This window comes from Bos taurus, chromosome 9, assembly GCF_002263795.3.
Source record: "Bos taurus isolate L1 Dominette 01449 registration number 42190680 breed Hereford chromosome 9, ARS-UCD2.0, whole genome shotgun sequence".
Taxonomy (NCBI): domain Eukaryota; kingdom Metazoa; phylum Chordata; class Mammalia; order Artiodactyla; family Bovidae; genus Bos; species Bos taurus.
The window spans coordinates 40865561-40881872 of NC_037336.1; the positions used below are offsets into that span (position 1 = coordinate 40865561).

The window sequence follows — 16312 nt, forward strand, 5'->3', positions numbered from 1 at the left end:
TTCCAGTCCCTTCCTACAAATATGATTACATCTATTTTATTCTTAATTCTCCTACACCTCAAGCTTCTTTTTAAATTCTGATCCAATTTCTTAAAGAGTTATGATGGACTAAATGTTTCTGTCTCCTCATAAATTCTTAGATTGAAGCCCCAACCCCCAATGTGATGGCATTTAGAAATGGGGCCTTTGGGAGGCAATTAGGATTAGATGACGTCAAAGGGCAGGACCCTAATCTGATAGGGCTGATAAAGCTGGTATAAGAAGAAGAAGAGACACCAGGACTTTCTTTCTGCCTTGTGAGGACAGTGAGAATGTGGCCATCTGCAAGGAAGAGAACTGTTACTAGAAACTGACATGCTGCCTCCTTGATCTTGGACTTCTAGCCTCCATAACTATGAAAAAATAAATTTCTGTTGTTTAAGCCTCCAGAACTATGAAAAAATAAATTTCTGTTGTTTAAGCTACCAGTCAATACTACTTTGGTATGGCTTCCCTAGCAGACAAATGCAGAAGCTGTAAATATTCTCTGCTTCTACATTTCTATCATTCTCTTACTTTTCTACTCTGGTAGTCTGGCTTTCACTCCAACCCCATTAGAATAGCTCTCTCAGAGTCAGCAATGAACTTCTGAGAATGTAAAATAGCCTAATTTCAATTCCTGCTCTTCTTGTTCTTCCCTCTACATTTAATTTAACTTCTTCCTCCTCCTCCTAAAATATAATAGCTTTATTTAGGTATAATTGACATTCAGTAAACAACACACAAAGTATACAGTAATTAAAGTATAAAGTAAATTAGATAAGTTTGGACTTATCTAATAAGTATACAACTGTGAAACCATTGCTGCAATAAAACTAAAGCCCATAGCCATCCCTCCTACCCAGCCCGCTTCCTCAAGCAATCACTGCTCTGCTTTCTCCAACTATAGATTAGAACGCATTTCCTAGAATTTTATATAAATGGAATCATGCAGTTATATATACTTTTTTTGGTTTGGCTTCATCTATATTGTTGTCTATGTCAACAACTTATTTCTTTGTATTGCCGAGCAATATTCCACTGTAAAATATACCACAATTTATTTATCTATTCACCTGGTGGTGGACATTTGGATTTTTGCCAGCTCTTAGCTGTTTTAAATAAAGCTGCTATAAACATTTACGTATGTCTTTGGACGGACATGTGCTTTCATTTCTCTTAAGTAAATACCTAGGAGTGAAATGGCTGAATCATATGGTAAGTATATGTTTAACTTTCTAAGAAACTGCCAAGCTGTTTTGCAAGGTAACCATTTTGCATTCCTATCAGCAGTGTATGAGTTTCCGATCCTCCATGTCATGCCAAGACTCAGAATAGTTTAAATTTTAGCCATTCTAGTGGGTGTGCAGGGGTTGCTCACTGGAGTTTTAATTGCATTTCTCTAATAATTAATGTTGTTGAACATTATTTATGTGTTTATCTGTCACCTGCTCATCTTCCTTGGTGACTCATTTCTTCTTGAAACACTCTACACCTTTGGCCTGGACACAGTAAAAATTTTATTACTGTATCAATTTTATTACTGTATCAATTTTATTACTGTATCAATTGTATTACAATTTCATTTTATTACACAGTAACAATTTTATTCTCTTTCTGTTTCTTTCCTTCCTTCCTCCCTCCTTTCCCTTCCTTTCCCTTGTTCCCTCTCAATGTCTCCATCATTTATTCTTCCTTACTATATCATTAGACTTCATCCTGTCCCACATCTGTAGAAGAGTATATAAATACACACACATATATATATAAAACTCACATGTATTACTATATATATTCATGTATTCACATACATATATATAACCCTAGTCCTCTCTACCCCTCCTTGTGCTATGTCGTTTCAGGCTATTACTCTAAATGCCTTCCCACCCCTGTTGTATCTTCCTATTTGGTGACTTTCACCATTTACTTCCTGGAGGAATCTCAGGAAGTGACATAAAAGCCTCTCAACCTGGAAAACCCCACTTATATCTGTTTTACATATTGGTATTCTTCTTAAGATTAATTGAAGAAAAGATTCCATATGTCAACTATGCATGAAAACCACAGGTGGGGCCAAGCTGGGCATCCATTTTTTCCTAGTACTCATTTGTCTTTTCATAGTATGCTTGAGCATCAGAAGGTCTTCTCTCTACTCAAAATGATCACATAGTCATCTCTGCCAGTCAAAACACTCATCCTTCAAGTTTTTCCAAATGTCCCCACTCTGTGCTGCCCTTTCTGGTTCCCCAGATGTGAGCTCTCTTTTTTTAAAAGTCCTCCTATAGCTTGTTGAACCTCTATTATTCCTTGTATTTAAACCACTTATGAGCCTGTCCCCATTTTATACACCAGATATAATTTCTCTAGTATTCTTGCCTGGAGAATTCCATGGACAGAGAAGCCTGGCAGGCTACAGTCCATGGGATCACAAAGAGCTGGACACAACTAAGTGACAAACACTTTCATTTTCACTTCATGAATCAGACCTCAGTATTATCTGATGAGCCTAACTTAAAGTATGTACTGAATTAAGACTTGAGGGGTTGAATTTTTAAAAATCAATATAACTTACTCTATCCCTATTTTCTACTTCAGTATTTGATTTCTATGGGAATTAGTATTTGGCAGTAGAAGTGAAGATTGAATATTCTTGCCATACTTATGAATGTATACTCTTTTATTAATGTAAAGAGTGAAAATAGAGAAATGTGCTAAGGGGTAAAATGTGGTAAGCTGTATAGGATTCATATATCAAGAATATAGATGCTGGGAAAGACTGAGGGCAGGAGGAGAAGCAGGAGAGAAGATGAAATGGTTGGATGGCATCACCGACTCTACAGACATGAGTTTGAGCAAACTCTGGGAGATAGTGAAGGTCAGGGAAGCCTCGAGTGCTGCAGTCCATGGGGTCACAAAGAGTCAGATATGACTCAGCGACTGAACAACAACAATATAGAATTCATAAGGCTTAGAGAATGTTTAAGACCATCTGGAAAGTTGACTTCCTAAAGTTATATTTAATTTTGCACCTAAATTATATTCACAAGTATATACACATAAGAGTGAACTATATAAAGTTGTTTTTGGAAATGGGGGGAAATCTCTGTGAATTAATTCAGAGTGATTTCTAGGATATACTGTTAAGTGGAAAAAAATGCCTTAGAGTATTATATACAGATAAAATCGAAAACCCCTTCATGATAAAATCATCAAAAAGCTATGAATAAAAGTGAATGTCCTCAACTTGGTAAAAAAAAATTATCTAAGAAAAACTCATAGCTAACATCATATGTAATGGTTAAAGATTGAAAGCTTTCCTCCTAAGATAAGGAATAAGACAATAATATCCATTCTCACTGTTTCTATTCAACCTTGTACTACAGTGTCTAGCTAGGGCAATTGGACAAGAAAAGGTAACAAAAGGCATCCAGAATGAAAAGAGAATGTTAAATTTATCTCTATTTGCAGAAGACATAATCTTTTACATAGAAGATCCTAAGGAATTTACAAGCTTAGCAAGATTGCAAAATAAAAGATCAATTGTATTTCTATAAATTAATAATGAACACTGAAAATGAAACTAACAATTCCATTTACAATAATTTACAAATAATAAAATGTTTTGGAATTAATTTAACAAGAGAAGTATAGAACCTGTACACTGAAAACTATAAAATATTGTTGAAAGAAATTAAAGAGGACATAAATGAAAAGACTTCCCATGTTCATGGATCAGAAGATTTAATATTGTTAAGATGGTAATAGTATTCAAACTGATTTACAGGTTCAATGCAATCCCTGTCAAAGTCCCAAATGGCTTTATTTTTTCAGAAATTGACAAGCTGATCCTAATATTCATGTGAAAATGCAAAGGACCAATAGCTAAAGCAATCTTGAAAAAGAACAAAGTTGGAAGACTTGTACTTAATTTCAAAACTTATCACAACTCTACAGTGATCAAAACACAGTGGTACTGGCATGAAAACAAACGTATAGACCAGTGGGATAGAATCAAGAGTCCAGAAATACACCCTTACATTTATGGTCTATTGATTTCTGTTAAGGGTGCCAGGACAATTCAATGGGGAAAGATGAGTCCTTTCAACAAATGGTACTGGGACAGCTGGATTACTACACTCAAAAGAATGAACTTGGATGCCCTATCTCATACTACATATAAAAATTAACTATAAATGAATCATAGACCTGAAAGTAAGAGCTATAACTACAAAACTTTTAGAAGAAAACATAGGAGTAAATTTTTGTGACTTTGGATTAAACAATGGCTTCTTAAATATTAATATAACACCAAAAGAACAAGTTAAAAAAGAAAACTAGGTAAATTAGACACATCAAAATGAAAAACTTCTGTTTCAAAGAACATCATCAAGAAAGTAAGAAGATGATCTTCATAATAAAAGAATCTACTTGCCAATCATATACTTGATAAGGAACCTGTATTCAGAATATGCAAATAACTCTTACAACTCAGTAACAAAAAAATCCAACTTTATAAAAGGGCAAAGGATTTGAGTAGACATTTCTTTAATATATATATATATATATAAATAGTCAATAAGCACATGGAAATATGCTCAATGTCACGTCATAAGTAATTAGAAAAATACAAATCAAAGTCACAATGAGAAATCATTTTACCCTATTAGGATGGCTAAAATTAAAAAGACAATAATAAGTGTTAGGAAACTCAAAACATGCATATGTCCTTCGAAAAACTTATACTTAAATGTTCATGGCAGTGTTATTTATAATAATCAAAAAGTAAAAACAACCCAAGGTCTGTCAATTGATAAATGGATAAATAAAATGTGGTATATACATATACTAGAATACTATTCATCAGTAAAAAATAAAACAAAAAGAAAATGAAGTACTGGTACATGCTACGACATGGATGAAACTTGAAAACATTGTGCCTAAGTGAAAAAATTCTGACCTAAAAGGCCATATGTTGTACGATTCAATTTATATGAAATGTCTAGAATAGGGAAGTCTACAGAGACAGAAAGTGGATTACTCGTTGCTAGGAGATGAGGAAAGTGGGGGATGCGGATTAGGATTTCTTTTTGAGAATGAGGAAATATTCTGGAATTAGATGGTGGTGATGATGGTATGATCCTGCGAATTATATGTTAAATGGGTGAATTTTATGTAATGTGAATTGTATCTCAATAACAACTAAAAAGTTCAAGAGAATATATTTTGTGTTACCTATTGTGACAAAAAGAAGGGCAAATGTATGCTTACTTTTGCAATAAGAAATACAGGAATGATAAAACAGAAAACAATGGAATCATTTATCTACAAAGGGTAGGAGTGGAGGAACAGGCTATTTTCTGCTGGTTGATTCTAGCTAGTCAATATTACAGCATTACACACAACGGAAAAATTAAAATTATTAGCAAAGCTCTGTAAATTAAGAGACCCAGTAAGAATCTGATCATGTGTTACTATGTATTAGGAAAGGAGAAAGGGAGGGGAAGAGGGAAGGAAAGAAAATAAAAAGATAGGGGGAAATGGTCAAAAAGGGAGAAAGGGAAGGAGGGAGATGGAAGGATGGGAAGAAAGAAAGTAGGGAGGAGTGTCAAAGTGAGGGAGGGGAAGGGGAATGGAGGGAGAGTGCCTCAGGCTTCTCTTACGGCTGACCTTGATAGGGGGACAGCTCCCACGGGGTGTGTGATAGAAGGATGCCTGCTGGACAGCCACCATTAAAGCATTCTTCTGAGTAGCCTGGCATGCTAGGGTCACTTGCATATTTTCCACTCCTGAATGGCACAAGAGCTAAAGGAAGAAAATGTGAAAGTAATTAGCAATTTCTCTCTTACAGAAAGAGATTAAGTTGAGGGTGGGGATCACCACTCACTCAACACGTAAATACATGGATCAAACTGTTGGATTTGCTGAGACCCTTGCTCCTCAGCGACAGGCCTAAAGCTGGTTTCTCCCTAAGCAGTATTTCATCCTGTGAGGGCAGGCTCTAGGCCGAATTGCTCTGTATCTGGACACCATCAGGTTTCCCCAGTTGTCAGATACAGGATACATAGGCTCTGATGAACTAGCAAACATACGCTCAAAGGCAGGCTCTTGTAAAACTGCCAACATTAGATTAATGTTTAAAACATACACACACAAATACAAACCTGCACACACACACACAGAAGCAAAGAAGTCCATCTGAGTGGCAGGGAAAAATAACACCAGGTTTGAAAATATCTCTGGACTGCTGGGGAAGTCCCAACATGGGTTTCTTTTTAATACCAAGCAGAGGTTATCTCAAGAGGTATTATATGTCAGACAAGGAAAGCCATCATCATTATTTATGAAGGTGAAATCTTTTCTTGTATACGGGGTCAAACTAATGTGAATTAAACATTATACTTTTTAAGGAATACACAAACAAGTTGCTTAATTTTACTTTCGTTTCCTTTTTAGAAAAAAAAATAATTTACCTTAAGAATGGCTTCCTTTGTATAAAAACTAAATTTGCCAATTTGGTTATCATCCACTTCGGAGATAGCTAAGACAAGAGTAGCAGGAGAATATCTGCAAGAAGAAACATGATGTTGTTTTGATGTGCCGTACAGTTAGCCAGGAGATGCCTGTTCTGAAGGGACAGAGTGACATGATCGGCTCTGAAATACCAGTAGTAACAGCAAGGACAGATTTTACACAAGACTTAGTATTTCCATCCAAAAGCTGAAGGGCTCCAGGGTCTTTTCAGTCCTTACTGGCCTCAATCTTCTTGCAGTTTGGTTGTGGTAACCATCTGAGATAGACTTTCTGAAATTCTTTTCTCATGGTCACTATTCCTTTGCTCTCTTCCATATTTCCTCTTACCTTCTTGACCTCATTTGCACAGGCCCCTCACTGACTTGGCCCCATTTATTCACTTCCTCACTCTCTCCCATGACTCCAACAATCAACTAAATGGTCTTTGCAGCCATGTTTCTGCCTTGGGACATGGTCCTTCATTCATAACTCTAAGACTTTGTCAAGTAATTGAATATCTAGGAATCTTGGTTCCTTCATCTGTAAATGGAAATATCACCTATCTTAACGGAGATAATATGCATGAATGTGCTTCTCAAAATGTAAGTCACTATGCTCATGGTTGGATGGCATCACCGACTCAATGGACATGAGTTTAAACAAACTCTGAGAAACAGTGAAGGACAGGGAAGCCTGGCGTGCTGCAGTCCATGAGGTCACAAAAAGTTGGATCTGATTTAGCGACTGAACAACAATAATGCTGACTGAACAACAACAATAATGCTCGTGTTTGGTATATGTTGTTGTAATGGCACTCCAAAGTGATAACTTGAAGGAATTAACATACATAAAACAAATGCAAATTCAAGATACAAGTTCCTTGGATGTAAAAACCTTCCCCTGGTAATTCAGAAAGTGCTTCAGATCTTGAAGGATCTCTGGGTCATCAGTGGGAGGACCAATCACCACTTGGCCAGGCCACAGAACATTCAGACAGTTTGTGTTGATTGGTTGATTCTGGCTGAACAAAAATATGGCCTATTTTCACAGCAGTGTAAAATAACAGCTCTGGCAGGAGGCCCTTGATGATCCAGAGAACAGCTTGGCTCCAGGTTGGAGACCTAGCCTCGTTTGAGGCCCAATCACACTTTCTGCCTTCAGCTTCTGTGAGATATCTTTGTATCTTTACAATAAATCACCTTTTTGGTTTAGGTTATATGACAGGATACAGCATGGGGGATTTTGCTTTCAGGGAACAAGTGGCAATGGCTGGAGACATTTTTGATCATCACAAATGAGGGAAAGCATACTGCTGACATCTGGTAGGTAGAGATTGGAGATGTTATTAAACTACCTCTGATGTAAAGAACAGCCCTCTCAAAGAGAGTTTTCCAACCTCAGATTTCAAATTTCTGAGGTTGAGAAATTCACTCTGTGGTCCTAACCCCTTCATTCCAGCCTATGCTCTCTCCTTTAGCATACTGCTATACTCTGAGCAGTAATACACAATAGCAAAGCAAAGGTGACCTTCCCTCCTTTAGAGTCAGCTCTGCCTTCCTTTTGGGGGGACTCATATCAGGAATCTCCAGGACAGAGCTAAGACCCTCAGGGGAAGACAGACAAGGAAAGAAGAGGGAGATGAGTTTATCCCTGGTAGGCATCAAAGGCTGACTTTGTATGGGGGGGAGGGAAGATTCCCTTCCCCCACTGAGTAGATTCTGGTCTGTTACTAGTAAGAGTGTTTTCTTTGGGGCAATGGGCTAAACCTATGCGGCATGAAAAAGAGGTTTCACTGGTTTGAGTTGGCTTCTTATACTGGCAAACAAAAGAGCCTGACAGAAATATTGCCATACATATTAGATACACATTGCATTAGAGTTTTGAGCAAGCAGTTGCTAAAAACCTTGACTGACTCTTTCCTGGTCCCAGGGAAAGTAAGAGCAGAGATCTGGGCAGGGATCCATGATTCTTGCTCCATCAGACCAACCCTCACACTCCATTCTATCTGGAAGCAACATGGTTGCCCTGGGCAGTTGCTGAGCCTAAGATTCCATCCATTTGAGCTCTCTAATCTGATTCTTCCATTTTTCAGTTATTCAATGTTTTTAACCCAATTATCCCCCTTGATTGAGATCTTATTTTTTCCCATCCTATTAAAAGGAAAAGAAAATATTGACATCATGGCAGATAGATTATAAGGGAGAGATTAGAATGCAATTGCATTTGTGGTGCTGATAGAAACTATTTTTCACTGCCATTCTACTGTTTCTTTATTTTTACTTTGACTCTCTCAAGGCTCACCTGTCTACGCAGTCACTGTCCTCCAGCAGAGAGGTTATAAAGACAGGAGGTGGATGGACCACCTTGTCCTTGTGTGATGCAGATTCAAAGTGAACAGGCCTCAGATACAAATGGAACTCTTCAAAACCCATCTCACACGCCAAATCCTTATAGAGACTAAAAGTGGAAAAAAAAAAAAAAAAGCCAAGAACATTTGCTGTTAATTTCCCTAAAAGGAAAGTAAGTGGTAGGAAAACCAAGCCATCTGAATAAGCACAAAAGCAAAAGTCAAAACAAAAGTAGCCAAGTCCGGTGTGAAATGAATGAGTCACAAGGTTTTGAGTCTGCCCTCAGCTATGATGGTTAAAGATAGTAGTTAAGGTAGGAGGAGATATGCTTGGGCACTTCCCCAACTCTCATTTCCTGCAAGCTGGCTTCTGTCTTCCGAGCGCTCCTGAGGTCACCAGTATTGCTCTCAGTAGAAAGTTGACCATTTTTTCTCAGAGATCCTCGGGGCTGGCCTGTCTGCTCCTTGAACCATTTTTTTCTCCTGAATCCAGGATCTCCATGCTTCTGCCTCATAACCACTCTGTCTTCACTGGCTTCTCCTTTTTTTTCTTTTTCTTTTGAAGCAGCCTTCCCCCATCACCCAATGGCAACCCACTCCAGTATTCTTGCCTGGAGAATCCCATGGACAGAGGAGCCTGGAGGGCTATAGTCCATGGGGTCGCAAAGAGTCGGACATGACTGAGCGACTTCACTTTCTTTCCCCCACCACCCATGCCATGCCATTGGCCTTTTTGGAGACTCTTCAGGACCCTGTGCAGGTCACCCAGATTTCTTGGGAGGGGACCCCCACCAGCTGCTCCCTCAGGCTGTTGATGACACAGTTGCTCATTGCTATGATGGGCCTCAAAGAGCTGCACCCATCCCATGCCAGGGCCCTGGCTGGGGCGGAGAGTGGGGGGCAAGCACCACTGCCCACATCCCCACATCCCGCCACTGCTGCTGCCACTGCTTTCTGGCTTCTCCTCTTTATTTTCAAATTCCTGGTGTTTCCTGGAGTTCCAAACCCAGTCCTCTCCTCACCTTCTGCATGTCCTCCTTGGGAAGTCTGTCATTCAACTCTGGGCCATTACCATCTCCCTTTTGTGTAAGAACCTGTGACCCCATCTCTGTCCTCCTTCAACTCTGAGCTCTACTCCCCCATGACTTGCAGCCAGGCTCCATTCAGATGTCGCTGTGGCATTTCAGCCTTCTGTGTTTAGAATTCCTTCCTTTCTTCTCTTATCCCCATTTTAACACATTTCTTCATCTTGAGAAGTTGGTACATTAAGGCTGAGTTCAAATGACACCTACATTAGTTTGCTAGGCTGCTGTGAAACAGTACCAAGAACTGGGGGTGGTGGTGCTTAAATAACAGAAATCTGTCTCAGTTCTGGCGGACAGAAGTCCAAGATCAAAGTGTTGCAGGGCTGGTTCCTTCTGAGGGTTCTGAATGAAGGATATTTTCTAGGTTCTCTCCTCATCTTACAGATGAACATCACATCCTTATGGCTTCACATAGTTTTCCTTCTGGATACATCTGTGTCCAAACCAGCTCTTCTTAGAAGGACACCAGATATATTACATAGGAGCCCACTCTAATAACTTCATTTTCTCTGTAAAGACTATCTCCAAATAAGGTCACATTCTGAGGTACCAGGGCTTAGGGCTTGAACATTTGAATTGTGGAGGTACACAATCATCCCTAGGCCTTCTTCTGTAGAGCTTTCTCTGATTCACTTAGAAAGAATGAAATACTCCACTTCCTGTGCTCCCATAGTATGTTGTTCATATGACTAGAATATCATATTAAACTTTATTAGGGGTAACTTTTAGACTGTGAACTCCCTGAGAACAAGGATCAGAAATTATGAGGAGATAGTATCATAGTGGTTAATATTATCTTGGCCCATAGTTTGATTTCTGCTTCTACTACTTTCTGGTTATGTGATCTTAGGAAAATTACTTTTCTGAGCCTCTACTTTCTTGGTTGTAAAATGTTTGCAAGCTATTATATCATAATATCATATCATAAGGACATCATTAATCTATTATACATAAGAATATTCTGAGAATTAAATGAACTAATACATGGAAAGTTCCCAGTACAGACCCTGGACACAGTAGGCCCTAGATCATGGTTTATGGTGGATAACTGGACTCTCTGTGTCTTCAGGGACTCTCATGGGGCAGAACACGAAACTCATATATGTTTGCAACAAATCCTCAAGTTCCATATTTCTCCCGTTTAGGGAAATGTTCATTTAAATGTCTTACCATCCTCTCATGCGCAAAGCAAAAACAGAACTCACCAAGTATTCTCTCCCCCTGCCTGTTGAACATTTCATACTTCCACCAGACCTGGATGCTATCACTGACTCATTCTTTCCTTTCTGAAGGCCCTCCACTGGTTCTTCTCTGCTATTCAACTTAATTATATTTGAGCACTCAGTATCATTAGGTGCTTGATGAGGGTCAGTCTTCATACCCAATAGGATACTATGGAAAACAACACGGACAGAGCTTTTACATTTAGGGAGCTTACATTAGCAGGAAAACTAATAAACCAACATTAGGCACCTAATTAAAAGGCAATGGCTGAATGGAGAAAAAGCCCAGGTGCTTAGAGGAGAACCAAGACTAGCTGAGTAGTGAGAGAGGCCTGTGGGAGACCTGAAAAGAGAAACAGGGAGGGAGGGAAGGTGGAAGGGAGGTCATCATTTCAGTCATTTAGAAAGCTCACTCTGGCTACTCTGGGAGCACAGATGCGGCAAGGCTTGTGGTATGAAGACCCAGAGTCTATTACCCTCCATGTGGATCGTGAGTCCCCCTACTGACCGTGCCAAGTGTACAGTCTCCAGACTCATCTCTATCAGCCTATGCCGGAGGGTCAAGAGTTCCAAAAGTTTGGAAAACATTTCCAGGAGCAGCATTTGGGAATCTTGGCCTTGGTTCTGTCCTTGGTCTGCTGCAGATTTGAGCGCAAGCAGGCCTGTCTCCCCCACAAGAAAGGGATCACCCATCACTTTAGCTGAAAATAGCTGAAAGAAAACAGAATACTTTTAAAAATACAAAATAAAGGAAAAAATTTGAACATATTAAGAAAAATATGTCAGAAGCACAGACTCTGGATCCAGAGTTCCTAGGCTTGAGTTCTAGCTCTGGCACTTAGAAGCTGTGAGATTTAGGGCCATTCACTCAAATTAACTGTATCTCAGTTTCATCATCTGTAAAGTGGCAGTAAGGATAATAACAGCACCTCAGTTCAGTTCAGTCGCTCAGTTATGTCCGACTCTGCGACCCCATGAATCGCAGCACGCCAGGCCTCCCTGTCCATCACCAACTCCCAGAGTTTACTCAAACTCATGTCCATCGAGTCAGTGATGCCATCCAGCCATCTCATCCTCTGTCATCCCCTTATCTTCCTGCCCCCAATCCCTCCCAGCATCAGGGTCTTTTCCAATGAGTCAACTCTTCACATGAGGTGGCCAAATATTGGAGTTTCAGCTTTAGCACCAGTCCTTCCAATGCACACCCAGGACTGATCTCTTTTAGGATGGACTGGCTGGATATCCTTGCAGTCCAAGGGACTCTCAAGAGTCTTCTCCAACACCACAGTTCAAAGGCATCAATTCTTCAGCACTCAGCTTTCTTCACAGTCCAACTCTCACATCCATACATGACTACTGGAAAAATCGCCTTAACAGGAACTAATAAATCATAACTGTATCATAGGGTTGTTGAGAGGGTTGAGTTAAATATATGCAAAAGTGCTTTTTTTTAATAATAGCATTTGCATTATCATTATTATAAATGTTTTAAGCCAAACTAAAGACAGAAATGACAAAGATGACCTAAATAGAAGTCTCTGATATATTGCAAGTATTTTGGTGACCAGTGATAATAATGATAATTTCTTATAAACTCTAATTGAAGTTTAAAATTTTTCAAGTATTTTCATGTATATTAACTCATTTTTATTTTTACAAGATCCCCATGATTTAGGAATCACAGATACTATTATGTCCATTTTATCAGTTAGGGATCTGAAGCAACACTGAAATTTTCTAAGGTCAGACAACAGTATCAAGAATAAATTTAGTTTTCCTAGTTCCAAGCTGCAGTTCTAGAGTATACCAAGCTGCCTCTTCAGTGCTCCTCTGCTCAAGTAACCCAAGCCTTGGGTGATTTGTGAAGTTACTACATTGTTCTTTAACATCCTCCTGCCTTGGTCACCTCCTCTGCTCTGACATTTTTGCTAGCCTCTAATATACCACTTCCAGCAAGGACCAAGTCTGGGGACCATCTCTAGTCTGTCTTTCCTGGTTTGGCATCCCAAGAGTAGATATACTTATCTACCAAAGGCCTTGCCTATTCAAGGATGCAATTTCTAGACAACTGAAGTCTTCCAAAGTAATAAAGAGATTTATTAATTTCCTGCTTGTCTATTGAGCGCAATACCTGCCCCATTTTCTGTCCCAGTACAAAAGATTAATCTGAATATTTATCATTTCTAAGTCTCAATTTGAACATATTAAAAAAAATAATTTAAACTGTATGGGAAATTCTCTGGTGGTCCAGTGGTTAGGACTCAGTGCTTTCACTACTGAGGGCCTGGGTTCAATCCCTGGTTGGGGAAACTAAGATTCTGAAAGCCATGCAGTGTGACAATCCATCAATCAATAAAAAATAAAACTGTGGGGGAGAAGCTAAGATGACGGAGGAGTAGGACGGCGAGAACACTTTCTCCCCCACAAATTTATCAAAAGAACATTTAAATGCCGAGTAAATTCCACAAAACAACTTCTGAATGTCGGCAGAGGACATCAGGCACCCAGAAAAGCAACCCAAGTCTTCGAAAGGAGGTAGGAAAAAATATAAAAGACAAAAAAAGAGACAAAAGAGGGAGGGATGGAGTTCCGTCCCGGGAAGGGAGTCTTAAAAAGAGAGAAGTTTCCAAACACCAGGAAACCTTCTCACTGCCGAATCTGTGTGGAGCCTTGGAAGCACAGAGGGCAACAAAACAGGGAGGAAAAATAAATAAACAATTAAAACCCGCAGATTACGAGCCCTAGGGTAACTCCCCCAGTGGAGAAGCAGCGCAGACGCCTGCACATGCCATTAGCAAGTGGGGGCTGGGCAGGGAGGCGTGGCATGGGCTGCATCGCTTAGAGTAAGGATCTGGCCTGAATACCCCAAGCGCTATCTGAGTGAAATAATTTGGGCTAGCAAACCAGACTGTGGGATATCTACCACGCGAAAAGCCATCCCTAACCTAAGACGCCGCCAGGCCCGCTCACTGAACAAAGGACTGAACGGAGATAGCCGGCTGCAGACCTTCCCGCTCCGGTGACAGGCAGCCAGAGCCGGAAGGGGGCAATGGCAGCCCCAGAGAGACATTATCTATAAAACTGTAAGCAGGCTTCTTTGCTAACTAAGACTTCTTGGGGGTCTGGATGGTCAACATCCACCAGAGAAGGTGTGCCGGTTGTACACCTAGATAACTGAGCGGCGGGGAGGCGATAAGTTGCAGCAATCGCGCTCGCCAAACACCTCATCATCTGAGCTGCTCGGACCTGGGAAGGGCACAAAATGCAGGCCCAACTGAGTCTGCGCCTCTGAGGACTACCCGAGTGCCTGAACCTGAGCGGCTTGGACCTGGGAGGTGCAAGCAGCCCAGAGCTGGCCACGGATGGTTCCCGGGAGAGCAACCTAGAGACTGAGCAGTGTGGGCAGGGAGGCTACACGCGTAGTGAGTGGGGGCAGACCCAGTGAGGCTGAGGCACTGCGCGCACACGCCAGTGTTATTTGTTTGCAGCGTCCCTCCCTCCCCACAGCGTGACTGAACAAGTGAGCCTAAAAAAAAAAAAAAAAAGTGTCCTCCACCGTCCCTTTTGTGTCAGGGCAGAAACCAGACACTGAAGAGACCAGCAAACAGAAGAAGCTATAACAAAGGGAACCTCCTTGGAAGCTACAGGCAATAGATTAAAACCCTGTGGTTAGTACCGTCTACATAGGAAGGGGCCTATAGATCTTGAGAAATATAAGTCAGACCAAGGAACTAGCCGAAAATGAACTGAACCCACAATACCGACAACAAAACCAGAGAAAGTCCTAGATATATTTTTACTATTTTTACGATCATTCTTTCTTTTTTTTTTCAATTAAAAAAAATTTTTTAAGTCCTCTATTATTCCTTTAATTTTCACTTTTATAACCTATTATTACTTTGCAAAAAAAAAGACCCTATTTTTTTAAAAGCAAACTTCATATATATATTTTTTATAATTTTTTTGACCTTGTTTTTTTTTTCCTTCTTTTCTTTAACATTGTATTTTTGAAATTCCAAATTCTACTCTAGATTTTTAATTTTAGCTTTTTGATATTTGTTATCAATTTTGTACCTATATATATATTTTTTAAAATAATTTTTGTGACTATTTTTTTCTCTCTTTCTTTCTCTTCTTCTTTTATATAACATTGTATACCTGAAATTCCAAACTCAACTCTAGATTTTTAATTTATGCTTTTTGGTATTTGTTATCAATTTTGTACCTATATTTTCTTTATAATTTTTGCGACTTTGTTTTTGTTTGTTTGTTTTTCTCTCTTTCTTTTTCTTCTTCTTTTTTTTTTTTTTTACATTGTATTTTTGAAATTCCAAACTCTACTCTAGATTTTTAACTTTTGCTTTTTGGTATTTGTAATCAATTTTATACCTATATTTTCTTTATAATTTTTGCGACTTTGTTTTTGTCTGTTTGTTTGTTTTTTCTCTCTTTCTTTTCCTTCTTCTTTTCTTTAATGTTGTATTTCTGAAATTCCAAACTCTACTCTAGATTTTTAATTTTTGCTTTTATGTATTTGTTACCAATTTTGTACCTTTAAGAACCCAATCTTCAGCACCCATTTTTCACTAGGGAGTGAGATTACTGGCTTGACTGATCTCTCTCCCTTTGGACTCTCCTTTTTCTCCACCAGGTCGCCTGTGTCTCCTCCCTAACCCCTCTCTACTCTAGCCAACTCTGTGAATTTCCGTGTGTTCCAGACAGTGGAGAACACTTAGGGAACTGATTACTGGCTGGATCTGTCTCCCTCCTTTTCATTCCCCCCTTTTATCCTCCTGGCCACCTCTGCCTCCTTCCTCCTTCTTCTATTCTCTGTATAACTCCGTGAACATCTCTGAGCGGTCCAGTTGTGGAGTGCACATAAGGAAGTGATTACTGGCTAGCCCACTCTCTCCTCTATTGATTCCACCTCATCTCATCTGGGTCACCTCTAACTCCCTCCTCCCTCTTCTCTTCTCCATATAACGCTGTGAACCTCTCTGGGTGACCCTCATGGCAGAGAAACTTTTCATCTTTAACGTAGATGTTTTATCAATGGTGCTGTATAGAAGGAGAAGTTTTGAAACTACTGTAAAAATAAGACCGATAACTGGAAGCAGGAGGCTGAAGTC

The 16312-nt window shown here is 39.6% G+C and overlaps 1 pseudogene across 3 annotated transcripts in view; it reads right to left on the reverse strand.

Annotated features, from left to right (window-relative positions):
- CCDC162P (coiled-coil domain containing 162, pseudogene) overlaps positions 1 to 16312 on the reverse strand; it is a 150664-nt pseudogene that overhangs the window by 89221 nt on the left and 45131 nt on the right. For all 3 annotated transcript variants that reach the window (XR_009495807.1, XR_003036370.2, XR_003036369.2), the window contains exons 10-13: positions 11692 to 11894; positions 8830 to 8985; positions 6489 to 6582; positions 5686 to 5820 (exon numbers count right to left, since the gene is read on the reverse strand). The product of XR_009495807.1 is annotated as a coiled-coil domain containing 162, pseudogene, transcript variant X3 (transcript). The remainder of the gene's footprint in view (positions 1 to 5685; positions 5821 to 6488; positions 6583 to 8829; positions 8986 to 11691; positions 11895 to 16312) is intronic.